Here is a 15,292-nt window from a genome sequence, read left to right on the forward strand (position 1 = left end):
CACACATGGTCTCACCCAGTCTAAGTTCCTGCCAGGAAGCAAGCTAAGGGTTTGGCATGGCTCCTGGGAGGCTAGAGGACTCCCCTGCATACCTGGCCGTACTGGCTTGTTCTGGGGTAGAGGAATGAGTGAATGAAGCTTCTTTAAACAATTGAGGTCTTCTGAAATAATTAATTCATGCTATAGGACCATAGCCACCTAATGGCGCAGCGGTGAAGCAACTTGCCTAGGGAGCCAGAGTTTGCTGGTTTGAATCCCCACTGATATTTTTCCCAGGCTATGGGAAACACCTATATTGGGCAGCAGCGATATAGGAAGATCTGAAAGGCATCATCTCATACTGCGTGGGAGGAGGCAATGGTAAACCCCTCCTGTATTCTGATTGATTGATTGATTAAGTGCTGTCACATCAGTGTTGACTCTTAGCGACCACATAGATAGATTCTCTCCAGGATAATCTGTCTTCAACTAGGCCTTTAAGGTCTCTCAGTGGTGCATTCATTGCTGTCGTGATCGAGTCCATCCACCTTGCTGCTGGTCATCCACTTCTTCTCTTTCCTTCAGCTTTCCCCAGAACTATAGACTTCTCAAGGGAGCTGGGTTTTCTGCACAATGCATCCAAAGTATGATAGTTTGAGCCTGATTATTTGTGCCTCGAGTGAAAATTCTGGATTGATTTGTTCTATGATCCATTTGTTTGTTTTCCTGGCTGTCCATGGTATTCTCAAAAGTCTTCTCCAGCACCAAAGTTCAAAAGCGTCAATGCTTTTTCTACCTTGCTTCTTCAAAGTCCAGCTTTAGCATCCATAGAGTGTCACAGGAAAAACCATTGTCTGAATGATTTTAATCTTTGTAGGTGTAGACATGTCACGGCATCTAAATATCCTTTCTAAGGCCTTCATTGCAACCCTACCAAGTGTTAGTCTGCGACATATTTCTTGACTGCTGGATCCTTTACTGTTGATGGCCAATCCTAAAAGGCAGAAGCTATCCACCGCTTCAATGTCTTCATTGTCAGTTCTAAAGCTGGTTGCTGTACCCGTTGTCATTAGTTTAGTCTTCTTTACGTTTAGTCGAAGTCTGTGCTCCTTGACCTTTCACTGTGCTCCTTGACCTTCATTACTAGAGCTTGCAGATCATCCACATTCTCAGCTATCAGAGTGGTGTCATCAGCTTAGTGCAGGTTATTGATGTTTCTTTCTCAAACTTTAAAGCCACATTCATCTTCTTCCAATCCAGCTTCTCTCAGTATATGTTCAGCATATAAATTGAATTAAAAAGGACAAAGTATACAGCCTTGTCTTACTCCTTTGCTGATCTGGAACCAGTCTGTTTCACCATGTTCCGTCTGGACTGTGGCTTCCTGCCCTATGTATAGGTTTCTCATGAGAACAATGAGGTGTTCTGGGACGCCCATTTTCCTAAGCATATTCCACAACTTGATATGGTCGATGCAATCAAAGGCTTTACTGTAGTCAATAAAGCACCTATTGACTTCTTGTTGGTATTCCTTGGCTTTCTCAATTATCCAGTGTGCATCAGCAATGATGACTCTTGTTCCTCAGCCATTTCTGAAACCAACATGAACATCCGGCATTTCCCTTTCCACGTAGGGCTCTAATCTGCGTTGGATGATCCTGAGCATTATTTTGCTAGCATGTGAAATTAAGGATATTGTCGACGGTTTGCACAATCTGTTAACTCTCCATTCTTTGGTATGAGTATGTAGACTGACCTCTTCCAATCTGTTGGCCACTGTGTCATTTTCCAAATTTGCTGGCATAGTTTGGTTAGAGCCTTGACTGATTCTTCTTCTGTTGCCTGCCATATTTCTGTAGCTATTCCATCAATTCCTGTAGCCTTCCGACTTGGTAATGACCTGAGTGCTGATCTAACTTCATCTTCCTGTACTAGAGGTTCCTGCAAGTAGGGAATATCTTCTAGGGTATCTTGGATGTTGATGTCCCTGCTGTACAGATTTTCAGTATTATACTTCTAGCTCTGTTTGATCTTCTCTGAATCAGTTACTGTCTGTCCTTTGGCATCCCTTAACATACCTATTTGAGGTTGGAACCTCCCTCTGAGTTCAGAGATCTTTTGGAAAACTTGATTTTCCATGTCTATTTCCATCCTCAAGGTCTTTACAGATGTCATTGTAGTATTGCTCCTTGTCTCTTCTAACAGCTTTCTGAAATTCCCTATTAAGTTCCTTCCTGAGGTCTTTATATTTCTTGACTTTGGCTTCTCTCATCTTCTGGGCAAGTTCCACTGTCTGTTCTGACATCCATGTTGCTTTCTTCTCTTTCTTGGTCTTTTGGCCTGTATTCTACCAAAGAAAAACCACAGGGCTCTGTGGTTGCCAGGAGACAACATCGATTTGACGGCACACTTTACTATCTTTTAAGTGAATATACAGCAACAAACCCCTTGTCTGCAAGCAGCAGAAGAAAGAGGACCAAAAACACTGCAAATGTACTGTAATGTACTGTACAGTAGTGTCATTGAGTCTGATATAAGGTTGTGCTGTTGAGTCGGTGTGTGGCTTTCTTGGTAGAAATACAGGAGTGGTTTACCATTGCCTTCTCCTGTGCAGCACGAGATGATGCCTTTCAGCACCTTCTCATATTGCTGCTGCCTGATATAGGAGTTCCCCATATTCTGAGAAACACAACAGTGGGGATTTGAACCAACAGCCTCTTGCTCTCTAGGGAGGTTGTTTCCCCATTGCACCATTAGGTGACTGTTGAATCTGATATAGTTTGACATAAAACAGTAATTCTAGGGAGTGTAACAAGACACACATCTTTTTCAATAACTGCATGGCAGAAGGGGTGTAGTGGAGAGGGAATGCACAGGGACGGAGCACTGGTACTTCTTGGCTTCTTTGGCTTTCAGGGTAGGCATGGCCATGGGGGCTGTCATAGTGTGTGCCTGCACTTCTGAATTTGCAACTACACCACTGCATGGCCATGGTGAGAATGAAGGAAAACCAAGTCTGCCGCTGTAATGGGGAACAAAAGAAAAAGTACTGTGAGCAGTGAGCAAAGGGAGAGGATGTGGTCAGCAAATTGGTGGGCAAGTGTGCTCCAGATTTTGCACCCGGGCTGCCTGCAACCTGACACTGCCAATGAACCTGCCCAGGGTGACTCAGAGAGCTTCATGGCTAAGCAGGCATTCACAGCCAGGTCTCCCCATTCTGGGCGGACCCTGGCCTATACCACAATTTGGATTGTCTGAACAAATTGCTGTAATGTATTATTGAAACCTGTCTGTCCTTTATGCTATTAAAATAGCAGCCATGGAAGAAAAGAGGAATGCTGGTCTTGGGGTAGCAAGCATGAATAGTCCCCTTTGCTAAGCAGGGTCCACCCTGGTTTGCATTTGAATGGGAGACTACATGTGTGAGCACTGTTAGAAATTCCCCTTAGGGGATGGGGCCACTCTGGAAAGAGCACCTGCCTGCTTGCATGCAAAAGATTCCAAGTTCCCTCCCTGGCATCTCCAGATAGGGCTGAGAGAGACTCCTGCCTGCAGCCTTGGAGAAGCTGCTGCTAGCGTGTGTAGACAAAACTGAGCTAGATGGACTGGTGGTCTTACCAATGGCAGCTTCCTATGTTCCTAAGCTGGCTTTGTTGCCAATGACCTTCTAGGGTTAATAGCAACTTTGGGGAAGGTGGAGATTTGTCAGTACCACAGCATAGAGAGAAAGGGTTAAAGGCACTCTTCATTCACCTTGTTGCCCCAATCCTGCTTGGGCCCTTTTTAATGTAAAGAAAAATATGAAAAGGGGCAGGATTATCCATTCTTCTAGTGTCCCATGTGTTCTGATCCAAGTAACTTGCTGATATGGTAAATGGCATGACAAAGCAGCTAAGGACTCAACATTTGCTTTGCAAAACAACAGATCTATCTACTAACCATTCTTTTGTATAATTCTTATTAGAAAGGATATAAAATGCTCTCATTATTTGGAGGTATCACTATTTCACTTTTTGAGCCATCCCTTAAGATCAGAGGTTCAGTTCATGTTAATATTTAGGCTTAAATTCCAGCAATGGTGATAATTTTGTTCTCTCTCTTTTTGCTGGCTTTTTTTTTTTTTTGGTGGGAGGGAGGGTAGGAGGAGTTTGGATTAAATGGAGGGTGGAAATAATTACCTTAAAACTGGGGTATTAAAAAATGGTGGCGGGGTATGGTGGGAGTTGTAGTTCAACAACATCTGGAGAGCCAAGGCTTTCTACCCCTTCCTTAGAACTTCACTATAGGCGTAGGTTCTGATCCGTCTGGAAATGCTTCAGAAAGATCTGAAGGGACACCACCAAGAAGGGTGGTGGAGTGTACAGATAACTGCCTTGTCATTTTCACATTCAATTCTGTGCTGCTAAGCAAAAGGCACCATATGTGAACTGACAGTGACGGGACCTTCGCCTCTGAATCTTCATAAACCACAACTATAAAATTTGTCTTTCTGAAAACTTCAAAAAGACACCTCTTGAACTTATAATGACTCTCAGTAATATGTTCAGAAAACACATGATATACACAACAGGAAACCAAAAGATAATAATCTAGATGTGGTGGTTTGCTGCTCATGCTATGATATGCTGATGTCAGGGGAACAACCACTCTGCTGTTGTGGAGACATGGGGGCAATAACCCATATACTGGGGGACCAGCAATCAATTCTACATACCTGCTAAGAGATGTTGACACCTCTTATTTTCAAAACCAGCCTCAACAGAGAATGCAGTCTAAATGGCAGGTTACACATTGGGCTTTAAAAAGGAATTTATTTAATATAACATGAAATTTAAATGTCTATGTCTTTCTGAGCCAATGACTGGGTCATTGGTTCAGAATTTGTGGGCCAGTCACTTATCTGTCAGCCTAACTACCTCATAGGGCTATTGTGAGGATAGACATAATAACCGTGTACACTGCTCTGGGCTTCTGGGAGGGGAGGAAGTGCAGGATATAAATGTATAAACCAAGTCATGCACAGCAGTGATCACAACTCCTCACAATATCTCAAGTTAAATTCAATAGAAACTCGAGAACTGAGATGGCCTGAAGAGTTATTTCAGGGAGAACAGAAGTTCCTCAGCCTCCCACTGAATCGATAAACTTACACACTCCAAGCACATGTGCTCCTCCACCCTTGAAAAGAGCCTCAGGTCGCCCTTACAAGAGTCAGAGGCCATAGCTCAGAGCATCTGTTTTGCATGCAGAAGATCTCAGGTTTAATCCCTGGCATCTCCACGAAAGGCCGGGAAGGACTCCATGAAACCCAGGAGAGCTCCTGCCAGTCAGTCACCCAATTCGGACGTACAAGGAAACCCAAAAGTCCCTTCACTTTGGGTTTCCCAAGCTGCAAGTCCAAACAGAGTAAACTGGAGCTAAGGGCGAAAAGGAACCTGCGGTTTCCCTTCCCAAACTCCACTCTGAACCTTCGGTTAGAATGGAGTTCCGCCACCCTTCACTCCAGTTCTGCAGCATTACTTCTGAATGCTGGTACCACAGTTTGGGCCCCATGGAACTGATGTTGAGGAAGGAAGCTCCTCCCTCACTCTGGCCTTATTGGCTGTGCAGGCTGTCCTTGTCAAGAAGGAAGCCCGCACAGCCAGCTGCCCCGCCTCTCTGTAGTCTCGCTGACTGCAGAGACACAGCTCTCCTGAATGTCCAAAAGCAGACCAGAGAGTGGGAGAAGGCACGGAACTGCAGGTCCATTGCATCTGTGTAATGTCTGAAAGCAGCCAGGGTATACAATACTGAGCTGGTTGGACCAAGGGACTGACTTGGTATTCGATGCTTCATGTTTACATGGCAGCAGCTGTTAACACAGCAAGGCACATGGAAGACAGGACAATTAAGTTATGCCAGCTATGGTATAGTACCTGAATATCGAGGAGACAGCCAGGTAGCTCTGACCCCTGGACTGGTGTCTTGTTATGAGCACCCCCAAAATATTAATACATATATAGGCCTGTGTCTGATTTCATTTTATTAAGAGTTCAATTAGATCTGCCTGGGTACTGCCTGGTAAATGATTTGTAGAGGCAGGGGTAATCTAGCATTGGTTATCAGCGTCTGTGGAAACTCACTGAGACACAATGGGTCAGGCTTAATTACCAGTCTCACACTGCTGAAATTAACCTGTGTCCAGTAACAGGATGCTTCTGCCTTAAGTCAAATGTGTTGATTAACTTGCCTCACTCATGCTTACCCTTTTGATGTTACTTTGAATATTCTGTTGTTGCAAATACACACTAGATAGAGGTATACAAGAAATAATGTCTTGCACAAATAGAACTAACTCCCTCTCACTAATTGCTAACTTTTAACACCTTCTGGGACCAGGCTAACACATCTGGGATGCAGATTTGCTTTTGGACTTTGTCCCCTCCTCAAGATAACAGCTAACAGGAGATGAGAGTGAGATCTCTCTGGACTGATCAAATATCCTGAGCTAATTTTGGTAATTAAAAGACAATATTCCAAGGATAGCAGGAATAAATGCCTTTTGTGATCCAGAAGACTAAAAAGGGACATCAAAGGATGGAACCACTATAAGAAAGAGTCTCTGGACATGGCAGTTTGGCAGTTCTGTGCCTACGGGCATTCTGCTCACACGTTAGCTATCTTGTGCCTACAGCAAGATTTGCTCAGGAACTCTGCCCATGAACAGGAACTGTCTGTGACTTCTACTGCAGAGTGAGAAGCCAAGACTTTTCCCCAGCCATGGCACCTTCACTCTCTGCCTCGCTCTGAGCAAACTGCCTGCTTGACCACCAGAAGCCAGACCATCGCTCTGTTGCTGCTCCCAGCTACAGTCTCTCCACTTCAGCTGAAAGATCCACCATCTCAAGCCTGGTAAATATGCGGCTCATACAAACCTGGAATTCCCTCATCCCTTCCCCTTCTCCTACACCCTTCACCTCTCCCCCCTACTAATTTCTGAACCCCCAAAACCATACCAGCCCTGAGCCTTCCTCCCTCCCTCCCCCTTTTTCCGCCTGTATCTAAACTGTACTAGGCTCTAGGAAGATTTAATTGCATGCACATATGTCAGTTAGGCACACTGTGGAATATATTGGTACTGGTTAGGATGTTCTGTTTAAATACTGTTAGCAATATTGATAGAGTGCTCTGCTTTTTGCTTGCTAGATTATGTTATTATACTCAATAAAGCCCATTGAATCTTTGAGTGGTTGGATCTCTTTTCTTCCTTGTTTCCAGATCAAACGTGGTGACCAATATAAAAGAACTCGGCCCAGACCTATTTTATATACTAGCTAATGATTAGTATATAGATCAGGCCTGGTCTGTACAGCAAGGCACATGGAAGACAGGACAATTAAGTTATGCCAGCTATGGTATAGTACCTGAATATCAAGGAGACAGCCAGGTAGCTCTGGCCCCTGGAGTGATGTCTGGAGAATGGAGAGACCTCCTAGAATCCAGAAGCTTGCCACCCCTTGCCTGGCTCATAGCCAAATCCACGTCCTCCCAGGTTGCCATTACCAAATGCTGGGAGAAAGCAAAGATCAAGCCTGCATTTTTTAAAAAAGTGTGAAAATTACAATTGCAAGATTTTTATTGGGCACTAATGATGTGCAAGAGGCTGTACAGAAGACAAAAATTGCTCATCTCATGCCTATCTACATTCATGAAAATCCAATAGCAGAATTTGAGGAAGGACACAAGGCTCTGCTATTTTTCAGCACAGAATTAGGAACATAGGAACATAGGAAGCTGCCATATACTGAGTCAGACCATTGGTCTATCTAGCTCAGTATTGTCTTCACAGACTGGCAGTGGCTTCTCAAAGGTTGCAGGCAGGAATCTCTCTCAGCCCTATCTTGGAGAAGCCAGGGAGGGAACTTGGAACCCTTTGCTCTTCTCAGAGCGGCTCCATCCCCCGAGGGAAATATCTTGCAGGGCTCACACATCAAGTCTCCCTTTCATATGCAACCAGGGCAGACCCTGCTTAGCTAAGGGGACAAGTCATGCTTGCTACCACAAGACCAGCTGTCCTCTCCATTCCAGACCAATTGTATGAAGTCTAACAGATGTGCAGGCAGAGAGAAAACCTGAGCTTGCTTTCTGTTCCTGGGCAGACTTTCTTCTTCTCAAGTTGCCTCATATACTGGCATTGCTTAAGGTCCCTGCTGCAAGACGTCTGTCACCCTCATGGTTTGAGGTTACAGATCACATGCTGATTAGCCAACAAGCATGAGATTTTTATGCTGTAATGTCAAAGAGATGAGTGAATCATTCTCACGGGTCATGAGTCTGTTTTGATTTCTGTAACGAAGGCTCTGTGGAAAATACAGTGATGCTAAACTGTTGCAATGTAGTGTTTTCCCCATTGTCCTTTCTTTTAAAGGTTTGTGGCTTAAAAAATAAATAAAATAAATGTAGCTCAGGTACAGCACCATCCTGCCCCATGTGGACTGCAGAGTGCTACTGGTGCTCCCTGTGGAAGGAGTGGCCCCTGAGGCAGTTGGTGACATCCTCTATAATAAAATGCTAACGTGTGATCCCATGTCTCGGTGGCCGTGTCTTTCTCGGCCGTTCTGGGCATGCGCGGAGTGCATGCCCAGAACGTCTGAGAAAGATACGGCCGCAGAGACATGGCGGCCATGTTGCCTCTCCGTGGAAAGGCCAGAGGCGGCTACGCGGAGGGCAGAGGCGACGGCAGCAGGTACAGCCCGGCCGCAGGGGTAGGAGAGCTGGCGGCGCTGAAAAGAACAGGGGCGGCGGCGGGTCCGGACGGCCCGCAGGAAGGCCAGAGGCGCCGACGGCGGGTCAGGTCCGGCCCGGCCTCAGGGAGGCAGAGGCGGGGGCAGCGGGTCCAGCCCGGACGTGGGGATGGGAGAGGCGGCGGCAGCGGGTCTGGCCCGCCCACCAAAAAGAACAGGGGCGGCGGCAGCGGGTCCGGACCGGCTGCAAAGAGAGCAGAGGCGGCGGCGACGGGTCCCGACCGGCCGCAGAGAAGGGAAAGACAGCGGAGGCGGGCGGCACTCTTGGAACTCTCCCCTACTAGCACCCGTTATTTCAACGGGCTTAAAAACACTAGTGGTTGATAATGTCCCACCACTTCTTGGCGTGTTGTTATTACATGTCTTGCTGTTACTTGTCCTGCTCTCTTCCCCCATTCCAGGGCTGCTCAACTTCAACCCTCCTGCCAATGTTGGCCTACAATTCCCATAATTCCCAGCTATTCTGTTGTGGCTTGGAATTATGGGAGTGGGTAGTTTAAAAAGAGCTGGACGGCTGAAGTTAAGCAGCCCTGCCCCATTCCTTCAAACAGTTGGAGATTGGTAGGGTGATTGCATTGCTTATTTACATTTGCATTGCTTATCTACTTACTAGGATTGTTATTGTACTTTTCCTATTCCAAAATGGAAATGCTCAGGGTGACTTATGTAAATAATGAAATACATTAATAAAAGAAAGCAACCCCTCCCCCAATCAAAAACAACCACACTCAAGCCCATATTAAGTAAGTGAAACAATCACATAAGTAAAACGATAACTCACAGAAATGATGTCATTTCCCAACAGAAAAATTGTTTGCCCTATTTGCTTCCAAGGCCAGAGGCAGAAAACTTGGAAATTTCTGGAAAATTTGAAATAGCACTCATGAAATATTTTCTCTGTTAGAATGATGCATAATTGTTGTACAAGGCATCATTTTAAAATAATCATATCACTTCCTGCCCATTGGTCTTTCAGAATGTGATATGTGATATGTGATATGACAGTGTTTTATGTAAGACAATGAAAATATGATATAATTACAGTTCTAATTACATGTAATGTACAGTTCTATGTAACTCTCCGATCCCAGATGCATTTCAGCTGGGAGGAGAGCTGGGCTTGTGGTAGCAAGCATGAATGGTTCCCTTTGCTAAGCAGGGCCTGCCCTGGTTTGCATTTGAATGTGAGACGTGTGAGAGCACTGTAAGATGTTCCCCTCAGGGGATGGAGCTGATCTGGGAAGAACATCTGCATGCCTGCAGAAAGTTCCAAGTTCAGAAATTTCCAAGATGCAGAAAGTTCCCAGTTCCCTCCCTGCCATCTCCAAGATAGGGCTGAGAGAGAGACTCCTGCCTGTAACCTTGGAGAAGCCACTGCCAGTCTGTGTAGAGTAGACAATACTGAGCTAGATGGGCCTATGGTCTGACTTGATATAAGGCAGCTTCCTATGTTCCTAGCTACAGGACACAGACATCTTTACTTAAGGGACCCACAGAGGCCCTTCCTTGCTTGTGAGATGTGGCCTGCTTTCCTCTGGCCTGCCTTCCTCTTTGATCTGGAGAGTGGAGGATATATTATCCTCCTCCTGATATGGCCCCCCTGCCCAGTTAATCTCAGAGATATTCTCTCTCACTACAAGGAAATGGGACACCATGTTTCACCCTCCTAGAGGGAAACAAGGAGCCTATTACCTTGTATGCTTCTGTGGAGAGTTACAAGGAGGCAGATGCTGCAAGAGGTGGTTGTGGATCGCTGGGAAAGATAGGGTGGAAGGAAAGAAAGAGAAATGGAAAGATGGTAGGGTCCCCTGCTAACTAGGCAAAGAGGCACCTTTCAAAGTGGTGGTTCTCTTATATTTAGTAGGGGGAAAGCAACTGGCCCTCTCCAACTCCAGCATAGTATCACTCCAAAGCCACTCCCCACCCCTTTTGCTATGTTACCAGGGATATGGGATAAGCGGGGGGTGGGGGTGGGGCAGGCGGAGTTGCGGGCCTGGTTTGAGAGATGGGCTTGCAGGCTGCCATTTTAGCCCCCCAGCACATGACACCAGTAAACCAATCTTGTGTAAGGAGCGGCTGCATAAGCAGTTGGCTCATTTGCTCTGTATTTCAGTGCTCTATGGCCTGGTACCCTCCCGCCCACCCCTGTGAGGGATATTCCGGTCGCCACTGGGGCCAAGTAGGAATTTTTTGGGTGTCAACTGATTGGCTAATGTAGGGGCCTTTCTTCGCCTACTTCTCACTGATTTCGTTAAGGCAGTCCCTGAGGTTAATTGGTCACTTTGCGGATGAGTGCGGGTCAGGGTCGGTTAATTTACATTGGTGTTGGGCTGGAGGGCCGTTATGGTGAGTGGGAATACGGAGGAAGGCTTGGTGATTTCGCAAATCTCAGGCTGGATCCGCTCCTCCTCGGATGCATGCCAAAGTGAATGCTGTTCAGTGCCTCGCGACCTGGTTGAGGTGGGCTGGCATGCATGCCCTCGATGGGGGTAACCTCGTGGTAGAGAAGAGGTTTGGACTGGGTACCGAGTCAAATCAAAGCCTGGTCCTTCACTCTCCTGTGGGCATACCTCCTATGAGATTGACCCACACAGGGGATACCCACACTTTAGTTAAGATTCCTCATTGCATGTTTTGCAAATATTCAATTAAGTGGCCTTAGTTTTTCCCAACTACGCATGTCCTGTCATTATTTGGGCCTGGGTTTGCAATGGCTGTTGCTGGTGTCTGCCTTGTATTTCTTTTTAAACTATGAGTCCTTTGGAGGACAAGGAACCATTTTATTATTGTTCTTTTTCTACGTAAACCACTCTGATAAGTTTTTCATTGAAAAGCGGTATAGAAATGGTGGTAGTAGTCGTCACCGTAAATTGACCAGCTTAGCATCTGCTTCCTCCTGGTCCCATCCCATCTTGATACCAAGCTTCCTAGAACAACCAGGCACATAGACATACACGAGAGTTCAGACAACATATTAACTTCAGAAGTCATGCATGTTATTTCCAAATACAAATAATGCAATAATCTGCCAACATAAATGCTAATAATCTTTTTAAGGTGCATGTGTGTGAGAGAGATCGTTAAGAAAGTGCAGTCAAGTGTTTGTGGTAGCACAAACTGAGCAAAAGCAACAGAGGAACAAAAACAAGGAAGAACAAACTTGAAAGAGCTAGTCTCTCATAGAAATGACTGTAGCTTAACAAAACATTGTTACACTGGAGGTAGGGACCTGAGAGTACGTATTAACTAGGGTTAGATGTGCATCATGCAACCAGCACAATAGTTTTTTTAAAACATTCATGTTCTATTGATACTCAAAACTCCATGATTAATGAAGGTAACGTTGTGTTTGGGGGAGGGAGCTATTGTTCTGCTGATATTTTGCACCTCTGTATTCCTGCCCACTTTGATTAGTGGCAGCGTAACATTCCTAGTGATACATTATTATTGGCTGGCATCCTAATGAAGCATGTGTGCAGCAAAGGAAGCATGTACGCTGCACAGGCTGGATAACTGATGGGGACATATTTTTGAGTAGCACAGAGCACTTCAGAGGGAAGGGGAGATCAGCAAAATTCTCTCCCTCTCTACGCAAATGCCTTTAGTCTGGAACGCTGCATGCTACCTTCCTTTATTGTATGCATGCTTGTTAGGATGTTGGCCATTTTGTTTTGTGTCCCACTAGTCTTCCAAGGATCTCAGAAGGATTTTCTTACTTTCTCCTCCCCAACCTACGAAACAGGTTAATGTAGGAAGTTGCCCATGGTCACCTTCATAGGCTAAGTGCAGACTGGGACCCAAGCCTCCCTGATCCAAACCCAACACTCTGTTCACTATGCCACATTGGCCTTTAGATCCACAACTAAAACCTTGGAATCTAACTAACAGATTCACGACTCAATTATTAGGAGAGTGCCAGAGTGGTGTCAGCAGCTAGTGTAGGACTAACATGAGATAGCTGCCTTATACTGAGTTGGGTCATTGGTCCATGTGGTTCAGGATTGTCTACACTGACCGGCAGAAGCTCTCCCGGGTTGCAGGCTAGAGTCTTTCCTAGCCCTGCCTAGAGATGCCAGGGATGGGACCTGGGTCCTTCCAAGCAGATGCTCTACGAGGGCTGCTCAACTTCGGCCCTTCTACAGATGTTGGCCTACAACTCCCATAATTCCTGGCTGTTGGACACTGTGGCTGGGAATTATGGGAATTGTAGTCCAAAAACTGCTGGGGGGCCTAAGTTGAGCAGGCCTGCGTCTACACTGAGCTGTGGCCCCCAATCCCTACTCAGCCATGGAACTAAGCACTTACTCTCAGCGTAACCTACCTCACAGTGTTACTGTGGTGATACCGCACTGTGATATCACCACAGAAACTCACACCATGAACACGCTCCTAACTTCCTTAGAGAAAGGGCACATTCAGGTACTCAATAAATGCCAAGGTTATTCATACCTGTAAGGGTAAAGGATCATGTATGCAAACAGAGCCTTACACCATCACAGATGGTGTACCACTAGCTTAAGCTTTTACTGTTGAATGCCAGGTGGAATTATAACCACCCTTGCCATCCTGGAACTGTATGAATTTACAAGGAAGAGAAAATGCTGCTGCTGTTTTGTTGCAATAATCGAAGCTGTACCCCCACATTTCTACTATGATTTCAGAGACTATTTCCCACGATCCCAACCAATTGCCACAAAACATTTCCAAAGAAATTCCCTCATTAAAGTGATTCTAATAACCATCTTTTAGTTGAAAAAAATGTACAACTGAGACATATCTCTCACACACCTGTTTATTCAGAAGTTGATCCCACTGAGCTCAACGGGGCTTACTCCCAAGCAAGCATGCATAGGATTGTAGCTTTAGTTATTCATTAGAGGTTATCCTGAACAGGTTATTCCATTTGTGTCCACAAGAGGGACACCTTGCTGCCTTTGGTATGCACAGAAGAGCTTTTTTCAGATGTAGCACTATCCTCATCCTCCTATTACAGAGGGGGACAGGACCAACCTTGTATGCAGTCTGAAGCTGTAAGTGGGAGACAAAATGTCTGTATGCATAAAAGAGTGAGTGAGTATATGGAGATGTGGGTGGGTGGGTGGATGTGTCAGGAACAAGCAAAAACAAAGGTGAGTGTGAAATCTGTGCAGGAACTGATGTCCTGAATCATGCCATGACAAGAGTGGGAGGAGAGCTGATCTTGCTGTAAAGTGTGCCATCAAGTCAATTTCAACTCCTGGCGCCCACAGAGCCCTGTGGTTTTCTTAGGTAGCATACAGGAGGGGATTACGATTGCCTCCTCCCACGCAGTGAGAGATGATGCCTCTCAGCATCTTCCTATATCGCTGCTGTCCGATATAGTACCAGCAGGGATTCGGAGCAGCAACCTTCTGCTTGTTAGTCAAGCATTTCCTCGCTGCGCTGTAGCAAACATGAATTGTCCCTTTTGCTAGGCAGGGTTCATCTTGGTTTATATTTAGAGGGGTTACTATATGTTGAACATTGTCTGTTATAAGATATTCCCCTTAGGGGATGGGGCTGTAGCTCAGCGGCCTCAGGTTCCATCCCTGGGAGATACTCCAGGCTGCTCGAAGCACAGCCTTAAGGACTCTGCAGAGTTGACAACAGAAACTAGAATAGACACATGATCCAATATGCTTTACATGGGTTAGGAGCTCACACTGACCCAATGCAGGAACTGTAGCCTGGATGTAGACCAAAAAAATGCTGTTTTGTTACTTCTACTGAACAGAAAAGGACAAGAGTTCTGTCCATTAACCCTAGTTCAAATTTGGGACATAGAAGCAAAGATGGGGCAGTTACTCAGCACAGTGTCATCAGAGATCCACATTTTAGTGTAGAGGACACCACTGCTGTACTAAGCACATAACTGACAAATGGCTAAGAAATTTCAGGGGTCCAAAGTGTGCATCTAGGCAGAACAGTATCATCATGATGAGAGAGTGATGAAAGTCAAATCCCAATGCCTTCCATGGAGCAGCTGCCCAGAGACTACAGCTGCCCCAGAACCGATGCCTTTATTGGCAGAACCCACAAAGAACTCTGGCCAGTAAGCCACCTCCCAGTACTCATTAAGAGATTCCTGTATTATACTACTAAGGAGGCCATTCTGAGTGGTCAGGATCTTCAACAACTCAGAGAGAATTTGGCTTAGGTTTATGACAATGAAGTTGAACTCAGGGATTCCCCACATACTGGAGCACAGCTCCCATCATCCTCAGCCACAAAGGCCTTTGTGGTTGGGGATTATGGGTGCAACAATAGACCCATTCACATGTGATGCTGAACATAGAAGTACGCTTCCTATTTCTACCATTCCTTTGAGGGATCTGTATCAGGTTTACTTTTAAAGTGTACCCAGGTACAGTTATTCACACAGTGTGTATGTATACACAGATAGCTGTACAGTCATATAGCATAATGTCAGAATCAGGCCAATATGTTGTAATAGAAGCAGCAATAGCAAGGTCATGTTTAGAAGAGGAACAGGAAGTGAACGGGCAGAGTGA

This window comes from Hemicordylus capensis, chromosome 2 (assembly GCF_027244095.1).
Source record: "Hemicordylus capensis ecotype Gifberg chromosome 2, rHemCap1.1.pri, whole genome shotgun sequence".
In the NCBI taxonomy this organism is placed as follows: domain Eukaryota; kingdom Metazoa; phylum Chordata; class Lepidosauria; order Squamata; family Cordylidae; genus Hemicordylus; species Hemicordylus capensis.